Genomic DNA, 10,200 nt, shown 5'->3' with positions numbered 1-10,200 from the left:
AGCTGATTTTAAAAATCTGCACAAATTATAAAATCTTCCATGAGTTGGGCAAAAGCTCCAAATGATCGTGATCAGGACTAGGTTTGGTCAATACCCTAGAAATTTGATAAAATTCAGATTGGATTTATTTGAGCAAAAAATTATCGGTATGTCCGAATAAGATAAATAACATATTAGGGTCCGTCTGATTTTTTTTTTGCATTTTTGGTGTTTTTTCACATTTTGGCCTGCAGGGGGGTAAATTTCTAAAGCTAGCAGCATGAAAATTTCAGGGCATAATCTGGAGACTGTCCTGATGATACCACCCAAGACTGGTGAAGTTTAGTTCAGGGGGGGCAAAGTTATGTACCCCCAAAGGAGGTTCCCCATCCCCTATTGTTTCCAATTGGAGCTAACAGGAGATGGAGGCTGACCCTTTGAGGTTACATAACTTTGGCCCCCCTGAACCAAACTTCACCAAACATGGATGATATCATCAGGAAAGTCTCTGAATGATACCCTGAAAGTTTGGTGCCAATCGCTTTAAAACGCACCCCTAACAGACACTGCAAGAAATTTGCCTAAGATTCTCTGCTCTGCAGTGCCTTGGCTCAATTGTAGCCAATGGGGAATTTCTGAGTGTGAAAGCAGGCTGCACAATTTTTGAAAATAGAGACACCAAACTTTCAAGGTGGCTCCAGGAGATCCTCCTGGTAATAGCATCCAGGTCTGGTGAATTTTGCTACTGGGGGTTCCATTTTATGGACCCCAAAAAGACCTATTTTGTTTCCCCACTCCTACACATGAAGCCTGCCGGCTGAGTTCTCTCAGAACTCTCTCAACCCACCCCATCCCACCACCCCCAGAAGCAAAGTTCACAAAATCTCCCTCTTTCCCACTCATTCATTGTTCATTTCTTTTGCCCTCCACCTGATTTTTCCATGTCTTCCCCTCCCCAATTAATTTTCAAGCCTTGGTAACAACTCCTTCTCATCACTATTCTGCTTGGCAATATAGAATGTGCTCAGCTGTACTCACATTTAATGTACATAGAATGTATTCACCTGGAAAACTGTGCCCAGTTCTGGGCACCACAGTTCACAAAGGGTATTGAAAAGCTGGAGTGAGTCCAGAGAAGAATCACCAAAATGGTAAAGGGTATGGAAGAGACTTGGGAAGCTGGGTAGGTTTAGTCTGGCGCAAAGAAGGTTAAGGGGTGGCATGATAGTCATGTTCAAATATTGAAATATTTGTTTGAATTTTTGAAGGGATTTTGAAGGGATTTTGTTTGAATTTTTGAAGGGATTTTGAAGATAGAGCAAGCTTGCTTCCTGCTGTTCCAGAGACTAGGGCAAGGAGTTATGGATTCAAACCATGAGAAAAGAGATTCTGCCTAAACTTTAGAAAGAACTTCCTGACGGTAAGTGCTGTTTAAAAGTGGTTTATGCTGCCTTGGAGTGTGGTGGGGGCTCCTTCTTTGGAGGCTTTCAAACAGAGGCTGGATGGCCATCTATTGGGAGCCTCCTACAGATGGCAAAAACAACTTACCCATGTAAATTCTGGGGCCAAGATATTTCTATATGGTATCAGCATCATCAGCTACAAGGGTCAGTGCTATCAGTCACAGACCAGGAAAGGGTTTTGGGCGTCTTAGTTGATAGTTCCATGGGAATGTCAACTCAATGCATGGCAGCTGTGAAAAAGGCAAACTCTATGCTGGGGATAATTAGGATAGGAGTTGATAATAAAACTGCAAGGATTGTCATGCCTTTATATAAAGCCGTGGTGCGACCGCACTTGGAGTACTGTGTCCAGTTCTGGTCGCCACATCTCAAAAAGGATATCGAAGAGATAGAAAAAGGGCAGAAAAGGGCAACAAGGATGATTGAAGGATTGGAGCACCCTACCTCATAGGGTTGGTGTGAGGACAAAATTAGGAAAGAGAGTTGGTGGAGAGAGAGCCTTGTATGCTTTGCTGGGAGTGGGAGGTGTTTTGTGAGCTGGTGCAGAAAGTCATTGTTTGGTCGTTGTGGGTGGTCGTCCATACCGGGGGGGGGAGCACCAAACTCAGATTTTCTCCCCGGGCTCCAGTTTGCCTAGATACGCCTCTGCTTTCACCACTTCAGGTAACAAGGCTTCAGGTAATCTGCCCCAATGGCATGATGCAACCAGGTTTTGTCTTTCCATGTTTTCCCAGTAAAACCAGTAGCTGTATTATTGAAGGCTTTCATGGCTGGAATCAACTGGCTACTGTGGGCCATTGCTTTCACCTCCTGCAGGTGAGCTCCCAAAGGCACCTGGTGGGCCACTGCGAGTAGCAGAGAGATGGACTAGATGGACTCTGGTCTGATCCAGCTGGCTTGTTCTTATGTTCTTGTGTGGGTTTTCTGGACTGTGTGCCTGTGGCCTGGCAGTTTTTGCTCCTAATGTTTCACCTGCATCAATGGCTGGCATCTTCAGAGGCATGTACCAGTAACATGCTTTTCTCTCCATGGCACAGAAGATGCCAGTCATAGATGCAGATGAAACATTAGGAGCAAAATCTACCAGAGCATGGCCACACAGCCCGGAAAATGCACCACCATCAAAAACTGTTGTGTTTTTATGAAGAGGGGAGGTTATTCTTCCAAAAATTGCTATTTTATAGGCTTTGATTCCTTGTAATATCTTCTTTCTCCTTTAAAGAGGCTGCTTTGCTTTCATTTCTCTTCATTGTTTTTTGAAGAGAAATCAATGAACCCACTGGTAACTTCACGCACTGGCAGTTGTTTTTATGTTACCCACCATGGAGTGATGCCCTACCAGGAACATAGATGGCTTTGAAAGACACAGCTTGCCTCTGAGCATCCACAGAGTGGAATTCTGAAATTGTGCAAACCCTCCGCTCCTGTCCCCCCTTTCTTGGAATTTCTCTTTGATCAAAACAGAGTTGATCAAAAACTGGTTCTCAATTCCTTAAAAGAAGAAAAGAAACATTGTTGCATTTCAAAAAGAAATTTTGTAAGAAGAGATTAAGAGAATTTCTTTTAGCAGGTCTAGAAACCAGTTAGAGCTAAATGAACATATAATTCCAGTTTCTTTAGAGGCGTTAGATTTTCCAGCCAGGAGACACAGAGTAGTTCTGTAGAATTTAGAGACTGTTGGAAGTAAGTCATTCTCTCCTCAAATGTGTAAATGATATGAAACTTTGCTGTAGAAACAAATTTAATTTTTCACCTCATCCGTGGAAAAGCTGCCATATAAACAAAAGAAGATCTTTCTTGGCTGCAGGGCTAGTGTGGCATTACTCACAGTTTGTAGATGGAGCTGCCGTTGTGTACTGTCAAGCTATGGCCCGAAAGTAACAGCCTGATGTACAGGAATGATAAAAGTCTTTCAAGTGATTGCATTGCAGGGGGGAAAGGAGAGAACTGTTTATCACAAGAGAAAGAAGGCTATTGGGATACACAATATGTGTTTGAAAAGGCATATGGAAAGGATTCTTACTTTCCAAATGCCCCTAACACTAGAACTTTGAATATCAAGAAAGAAATATGAAGTGTTTATGGCAAAACCCTCTGCTTGTAGAAAGGGCAATAAACATTTGTGAAATGTGTTCCCTTTCATTACATAAAGTCCTCAGAAAGCTGCACTCCTTGCATGCCACCCCTCCCTCTCCCTCTGCTAGGGTGGGTGGGCCATGTCCAGATGCTGGGTCTCCTCCCCCTCCCTCCCCTGTCTTGCATGCCACCCCTCACTCCCTCCCCTCACTCCCCTTCCCTTGCATGACCCTGGAGGATGGGGCGGTTGTGGCCATCCATCTACCATTCAAACCTGCTATTTTCCAGAAGAGATGACTCTGCCAGATTGCAGATATGAATTTAGGCATGACACTTGCAGTTCTTATATTTGACTCACAAAATTGCCATAGGACAAACTGCAGTTGGCTACCGTCCCCAATTCAAATTGCTGGTACTGATGCACAAAGCCCTAAGTGGCCTGGGCCCTATATATCTGAAGGAGCACCTCCTCTGATACAGACCTGCCCAGGTGCTGAGGTCAGCGGGTGGGGGCGGGGGTGGCCTTCCTGGTGGTTCCATTGCCTTCTGAGATTTGAGGGGTGGGGGCTACCCAGAGGGCCTTCTCTGTGGTGGCCTGTGCACTTTGAAACACTCTCCCCCTGGAGGTCTACAAGGTGCCAACTCTGCAAGAGTTTAGGCACCTGGCCAAGACCAACCTCTGTACCTGGGCATATGGGTACCTGTAAGGGTCTGTTATGCCAGTCAATAATTGAGACTCAGGGTATTCCAACAGTTTTATTGAACTGTGTCAAATCCTGGGATTCAGAAAGCCAGAGCTGATGCTCTGTCCTCTGCCCCCATGTATATTTTTAAACAACAGTACATGCTGGGAAAAGTTGAAGGCAGTAGGAACATGAGATGGAGTGACTCAATGAAGGAACCCAAGCCTTCAGTTTGCAAGACCTGAGAAAGACTGTTAACAACAGGACATTTTGGGGATCATTAATTTATAGTCTCTCCATGAGTTGGAAGCAGCTTGGTGGCACTTAATGCACATCACACACACACATAAAGGTACCACTGAACTCAGCATTGTTTTTTCATCTGCTTCAAACCAATACGGCTACTTTCCTGAGGATGTCATCTGTGTTGCCTGGAGATCAGTCATAATTCCAGGAGATCTCCAGCCTGGGACCCCGACTCCCTCCCCAAATCCACACTTCCCAGGCATCATTTGCAAATCTCCAGGAATTTCCCAACCCAGAGCTGGTAACTCTAACTGGAGTTTGTACTTTTATCTAAATTAACACTTCCATATTGATCTCAATGTATAAAGCATGGGACTGGATCGTCACAGATGTATATAGTCTCCTTGAAACACCACAGGGAAAACAAAATCGATTCTTCAGTGATTCTTTCAAAGATAATGAGACCTTTCACCTGCATAGCACCATCTGTCTACAGGGTCCAATACTGGCTGCAGAGCTCATTCATACTAAGCAACCAACCAAGGAGAAGGAAAAATCTTTTCTCATTTCTCATTGAAGCTCCTTGCATATTTTTTTGAGCTTTTCTATTTTTGTCAGTTAAATTATCTCAACTAGCAGCAAAGCCCATTGCGGGGGAGATGTGATAGATTCAAGCAAACAGTGGAGGAGGAAGCATTCCCCCTCACAATGGACTTTATTTGGTCTATATTGCCCCCCCTGCTCCCCATGCAAGGCTTGCCACCTACCTGGTTCTGGGTCTGTGGCTTGGGGGTGGACAAGGTTGGACAGGTGTGGCTTGGGATAGGAAGGAAGATGAGGATAGGGGGAGGATGGAATAGAATGGCTTGGGGAAGCAGGAGGGTTGAAAAGTGAGGCTTGGTGTAGCAGATTAGGGGATGGTCAATTGGAGTGGCTTTGAGTGGGGAGGTCAGAAAGATGAGGGTTCTGGTGCGGGAGGGTGGGGAGGGTGAAAGGTGAGACTTGGGATGGGGGAGGGTTGGAAGGTTAGTACTGGGATGGGAGAAGATGGCAAGGCAAGCCTCTAGGTAGGGGAAGGATTGGAAAGTATGGCATGAGGTGGGGGAGGGATGGCAAGGTGAGGGTTGGGGGAGTGTTGGATGGTGTGCCCAGGAATTGGGGGAACGTTTGGAAGATGAGTATTGGAGTGAGGGGGGGTTGCAAGGTGGGGAAGGTTAGAAGGTAAAGCTTGGGGTGGGGGAGGGTTAGAAGGTGTGGCTTGGGATGGGTAGAATTGGGACAGTTGGGGTGAGAGGGCTTTGCCAGGCCTGGGGAGCAGTGGCTCCACTGGCTAGGTGTTCAAGGTGGGGTGGGTCATGGTTACCCTGTTCTAAATTACCCTGTTCTTTTTTTAGTTAAGTTGGGGAAAATCTGGATATTTTTAGGGTGGAGCCTGGAGAGATCAGGTTTGGAGAGGGGCATAATGCCACAGAGTCCACCCTCTAAAGCCTCCATTTTCTCCAGGGAAATTGATCTAGCTTACCTGGTGATAATTGTAAAAGCAGGGGATTTCCAGGAGCTTCATGGAGGTTGGCAATCCTGTTTGAAGTCCTGAGAACCTACTAGATCAACAAGATTTGGGAGGTATAAGCTTACAAAAGTCAAAGCTTCCTTCATCAAATAAAAGTAAGAATGGAGATCCCTGAGTTCTTGTATTTCAGTCAGAATGCAAGGGTCTCCATTTCTACTTGTGCCTGACAAAGGAAACTTTGACTCTTGAAAGCTCATTCCCTGAAAATGTGGTTGGATGCTAAAATGCTACTGGACTTGAATCCTGCTGTGCTACTGCAGATCAACATGGCTACCCTCTGAAACTACCTGGTTCAATAGCATAACCATGGGTGGGGACAGCGGGACTGGAGCCCTGGACGCTGCTTGGCCAGGTCACATGTGTCAGGCTCTCGAACGTGGAAATAACAAAGACCGTAGGAAAGTCCTAAAGCAGTTTATTTCTACAACGCGTAGAGTAACAGAGAAAGCTGAATCTAAGCTCTCCCGCTTAGATCCAGCAATTATATCCTTCAATTCCCCCCCCCATTTGATTCCTACCAAATGTGTTTCACAAAGTGTATAACATTTGCACTACAGAGCTTCAAGAAACCTGGGAACATTCGCACCTTCCCGCAGGAGGGCTGGCACCAGGGAATTGCCAGGGAGGGGAGAGGGAAACAGGAAAGCATTTACAGGAAACATTTGCAATTCCCACACAGCAAGACATCTAAGCACTGACAGGCGTGGACCTGACAACATGGGAGGTCCATTGGTGGGGTGTCCCCCCAACTTCACCCCTACTCCTGAACTTCACATGGAGTTTGGGCAGAGACACAGTTGTGGGGGGGGGGGGGTGGCTCAGCAATGCACCCCCATGGACCCTGACCAAATGGCAGGCAGGGTGCACGTTGTGTTCCCCCCAAGACCCATTTTCATCAGTTATGCTCCCATCAAAGTACTGTCCAAGGTTGACCTTGCTTTGCTCCAAATTCTGACAACCTCAGACTAGTCTGAACTATTCAGACTGATGAAGGAAGCAAATCCCCTCCTCCCCTGCTGTTGGTGAGAAGGAGCCCCTTGTATACAGACTGAAACTACTGCCCAGCAAGACTTAGCAATGTCGAACTTGGACTGGATCAATCCACTTGCACAGGGCAGAAGTGCTTCTGGGCCCACATTATAAAAACCATATTATTTGCCATTTTTTATTTCTTCCACTGAAACACCAAGCTTTAGCCAAATCTTCCTTCAATGCAACAGGGAAGTTGCGACTTTGAATTCTATATCAGTTTCCATAGCAACCTGTTGATCTCCCAGTTACCCACCCAATCTGGCATTGTACCGTGACACAAGCAAATTTGAGGTTTTGTTTAAAACATTTGATCTACCAATGCCTGCTGAGGTTTTAACTCAACTCTCCTCATTTTGCTATTGATAAATAGTAAAACATTGCAGGTTCTTGCCCCCCCCCCTTTCCCAGAATAACTTAACCATATTGACAGTATTTAACATGGAAGAAGAAGCAGAGGGGATCAAAAAGTTGCCAGAAAGCAGTTGCTGGACTTCTCGGCCTTTTGGCTAAGACCAAGTGCAGTATCTGTTCTTATCAGTGTGAAGTTTGAACACTTTGCCAACACCTATATTTTCATATCTGATTCTTGCCAAGACTATAAAACAGGGCTTCTTCCTTTCTATCTCGTAGTCACACACGTAGTTTATGAGAGAGGAGTGGAGAGGAGTAGCAGTGGAGAAGAGAAGTGGGACAGAAAGTGCTAGGCTTCTGAGAGGTGGGGCTTGCTATTAGCTCTGCTGCTCACTCTCTGGAAGCCATGAAAAGGAGTAGCAGTGGAGAAGAGGAGTAGGACAGAAAGTGCTAGGTGTCATGGGCTGACTGTCAAGGATGGACAGAAGACAGGGTGCAGCTGATAGATATTTACTGCAGGTTAAACACAGGTCAGAAATGTCTCTTAAGGCACCTGACAAGGCGCTGGTTAGAGTTCAGTCTGAGAACCAGTAAGCAAGCTCACCAGTTCCCCAGGTTGTCACAATCCAAAACACAAATCCAAAATGCAGGTCCAGGGGGCAAAGTCCAAGGGTCGTTACCGGAAAGCAGGCTTTTCTGAGCAGTCCACGGAACTGAAGCAGAGTAGCCGTCAGAGGTGATGAATTGCTTTCTGCAAAAACACACCGGCTGTGAGCTGTCTCTTCTCAGCGTGAGGGCAGAAACGCCAAAGGACTTTGCTTTAGGGAGCTGATCCTGCTCGAAACTTACAAATGACAAACAACCAGTTGAGCTGATGGTCTACGCTCAGCTTATTCGAGGTGTAACCGTTGGCGACCCTGCTCTAAAGGGGTGGGTGAACAGGGAGGACTGTTTGCTTGGTGTGCTGAGGGTGACTCTGAGAAAGTCCTAACATTGAGGGCCCCGCAGAGGACTCTGGATCAACAGCTGGCTCGTCCTCTTCTGATGAACCGCTGCTCTCACGCCTCCACTCCTGAAACATTCCTTCGCTGTTGTCAGGACTGCAAGTCCCAGCATGCACCGGCTTTCGCCTTTTTCCAAAAAGAGCGGGAAAGCAAATTGAAAAGCTACATCCCACCAGAGCTTCACAGCCAATGAGAGGCCAGAGACTGGGTGGGCAGAGAAAGCTGATTGGTTGTTGTTGAGTTCAGAAATAAAATAAATACTGGAACTGAGGACATGAATCCTCAGTTCCAGCACCCTGTAGTTAGGGCGACATAAATCAATAAAGTTCCTTTTCTGAAGTTAGCTTTGTCTGAGTGTGTTCAGCCTTACAGCTGTCGGGGGGGGGGATTAACAGGGGTGTGTGGTAGGCTGCTGTCATCTTTGCTGTCCGATACAGAGGGAGAACCGATCATGACACCAGGTGAGCATTTGGGTAGAAATGAAGGCAGAGAGATACAACACTGATCTCAGTGTGAGGCTCTATTGTAGATCCCCGTGCCACTCTGAAGAGATCGATGAGGCATTCTTGGAACAGATGGACACACTTGTACAAAGAAGACAAATATTAGTAATGGGAGATTCCAATTATTCAGATATTTGCTGGGAGTCTATCAGGTCCGAAAAAAGGTCTCACTTGCCTTGCACACAGTTTCATGGTCCAAAAGGTGGAAGAAGCAACAAGGGGAACAGCTAGTTTAGATCTGTTCCAAACCAATAATGACAACCTGATTAGTGGAGTGGAGGTGGTAGGATTCTTAGGTGAGTGATCATTTTCTCATGGAGTTTGTTATCCAGCGGAAAGAGGATACTAAGTCTTGTCAGACACACAACCTAGACTTTTAGAAAGCAGACTTCCGTAAGCTTAGGAATCTACTGGGTGCGATCCCATGGTCAAAAATACTAAAAGAGAAAGGAGTGCACTGTTCTGACTGGTCTGACAGGGCAGCATTCCGGGAGAAAGACCATTCTCTCTCCCTCCGCACCGCTATAGGTCAGCTTTGATTGTGTTTTCCTGTATTGCAGGGGGTTGGACTTGATGGCCTTTGGGGTCTCTTCCAACTCTATGATTGTATGATTCTAAAAGGAACATAATCTGGAGACAGAAATGAATTGAGATGCTCCAAGGAAGGATTTTAATCAGCAATAATTGGGCAATGTCTTCATAATAAACCATTTTGTAGCCACTATTGAAATCCTTTCCTTTTTTGCTTCCTTCCCATCTTTAGGGAGCCACAGTTGTCTCTGGGACAAAGGCAGCCATTACAATAGTCTCATCTCCATTCCATTTGCATGGCAAGCAATCAACTTTTTTTTTAATACTAAAGGGGGAAAAAACAGTCCTGGAAGTGAGTAGTCTATAGCAAACATATGACAAACCAGAGGAGCGATAGAAGGCACTCAAAGGCACCTTTGGCCAGATTTCTATGTGCACTTTTTATTATTTCTGGCATTTCACTAGTCACATTCTAATTCTGCAGCAATTGACATCTTATGTCTAATAGTCAAAGATTATGTCTAATAGTCTTATGTCTAATAGTCAAAGATCAAAAAATCTGCAAAACAGGAGCATTCTCAGGTTTGCAGAGGGACAAAAAAAGAAGATGTGAACCCCTTTGGGGGCCCATACAATTGGACCCACTGAACCAAACTTCACCAAATTTGGTTGGTTTCATCAGGAGATTTCCCCCAAGCTACCCTGCACCCCTTACAGGTAGAAAACTTTAAAATTCTAAAAAAAATCCCCATAAGGTTAAAC

At 45.6% G+C, this 10,200-nt stretch overlaps 1 pseudogene; it reads left to right on the top strand.

Annotated features, from left to right (window-relative positions):
* The first annotated feature begins 7,535 nt into the window (after nucleotides 1-7,535).
* LOC125441381 lies at nucleotides 7,536-7,650 on the top strand (annotated as a pseudogene).
* The last annotated feature ends 2,550 nt before the right edge of the window (nucleotides 7,651-10,200 follow it).

This window comes from Sphaerodactylus townsendi, linkage group LG11 (genome assembly GCF_021028975.2).
Source record: "Sphaerodactylus townsendi isolate TG3544 linkage group LG11, MPM_Stown_v2.3, whole genome shotgun sequence".
NCBI classification, from domain to species: domain Eukaryota; kingdom Metazoa; phylum Chordata; class Lepidosauria; order Squamata; family Sphaerodactylidae; genus Sphaerodactylus; species Sphaerodactylus townsendi.
The sequence above is the reverse complement of the archived record's forward strand: the minus strand, read 5'-3'. Positions and strand labels throughout refer to the sequence as shown.